The sequence below is a fragment of the Penaeus monodon genome, chromosome 27 (genome assembly GCF_015228065.2).
Source record: "Penaeus monodon isolate SGIC_2016 chromosome 27, NSTDA_Pmon_1, whole genome shotgun sequence".
NCBI classification, from domain to species: Eukaryota; Metazoa; Arthropoda; class Malacostraca; order Decapoda; family Penaeidae; genus Penaeus; species Penaeus monodon.
In genome coordinates this window covers 24,677,391-24,678,242 of record NC_051412.1, presented here as the reverse complement: position 1 = coordinate 24,678,242, position 852 = coordinate 24,677,391, and positions in this window count along the sequence as shown.

Here is an 852-nt window from a genome sequence, read left to right as displayed (position 1 = left end):
ACCAGTTGCCTATCAAGCATTTGATTATCTCAGTAAAATCGAAAAAATTAAAAATCTGTTCCTGAACTTTCAACTTGGAAAATCCTTTTAAATTCTGATAAAGAAATTATACAGTAATAATAACTACACTCAAGTAATAGATACAAGTTTCTATACATGCAAATGATATTGCCATTATAGCTTGTAAATAATATCAGGATAAGCAGTTAGCTTCTAACCATTCAAGGAAAAATGTATAGTTCACAGTGAATGGATCTGATCATTACCTTCAGCAATAAAAAAAAATCTTATAGCAGCACACATAAAACAATGCAAAAAAAAACATAAAAAACCCTGTTTTGGATCATACCTGTGTACTTGCTAATGCCATGGTAACATGAGTTAATCCAGTCACACTTAAGTTGGATGCAGCACTCAAAAGGTTTGGTAACTCTTCTTCCTCCACTACAACTTCTCCACAATACATGAAATGTAATAAGGCCACAACCTCTCTCCATCCTAAACCATCCAAAATAATGATGGGGTGGTCACATGGGTGGTCCTGTTGACAAGAAGAAAAAGCGTATAATGTAGTCAGGCTTGTAGAGAAAATCTGTTAGGAACAATTCTTGAAGGGTAAATACAAACTGAATGACAAAGAAAAAGTATCAATTACATGATAATTATGGAAATATCATATCTAATACACATAATTTAGTTACCCCCTTGATTTATAAAAAAAAAAAAAAAGCAAAACACACACAGTGATTAAAACATGCAGATAAAAGTCAAGAGTGTAACACTGAGAGGAAGACAAAATTTATAGTTTTGTTATTTTTATTGTTTTTGAACCAAAAAAGCATATAAAAGAAG